The sequence below is a fragment of the Hypanus sabinus genome, unplaced genomic scaffold (assembly GCF_030144855.1).
Source record: "Hypanus sabinus isolate sHypSab1 unplaced genomic scaffold, sHypSab1.hap1 scaffold_190, whole genome shotgun sequence".
NCBI lineage: Eukaryota > Metazoa > Chordata > Chondrichthyes > Myliobatiformes > Dasyatidae > Hypanus > Hypanus sabinus.
The window spans coordinates 309,077-309,810 of record NW_026779992.1 but is presented as its reverse complement, the minus strand read 5'-3'; positions in this window follow the sequence as shown (position 1 = coordinate 309,810).

Genomic DNA, 734 nt, shown 5'->3' with positions numbered 1-734 from the left:
CGGCAGAGGACAGTTGATAGAGGGAGAGATGGGAGAGTCAGATGGGGGAGAGAGAGGCGAGAGTGATGGGAGAGGGACTGGTGAGAGAAACGTGAGAGGCAGGAGAGGAGAGAGGTCGGACAAGCATGGGAGAGTAAGGTGGAAAACAGGGGGAGTGGGTGAGAAACGGAGGGTGACAGACAGAGTGGGAGAGACGGACAGGGGTAACAGGGGTGAAAGAGGGAGACTGGAGAGAGGGGTGAGAAACAGAGAGGTAAGAAAGGGAGGTGAAAGACAAAGGTTAGCAGAAGGGAGATAAAGTGTGGGGGATAAGAGGAGTTGAGAGTGTGAGAGAGAAGTTGGAGGGATTTCCGAGGGAGGGAAAGAGAGGGGTGAGAGGAAGATATAGTGAGAGGGGGTGGGAGAGGGAGAGATGGCCGGTAAGAAAGAGGAGGGGTACGTGGTTGAAAGGGGTGGGTAGAGTCGGTGGAGTGGGAAGGCGAGCGTTGGGTGGGGAGAGAGGGGGAGTGTTGGAGAGGGAGATGTGTTTTGAAGTGTGGGGGAGTGGAGAGATATCTGCTTTAACACTTGTCTCAGTACTTCAGCTTTCGATGAACGGAACGCACCGTTTTGGTTTATGGTTCCCTGAAAGTGGGGCCACAGCAGACGGGGCGGTGAAGGCGGCGTTTGGCATGGCCACCATCGGGCACCGTGTACCGGAGGCGGAAACTCACGAGGATTTACGAGTGTGTCGC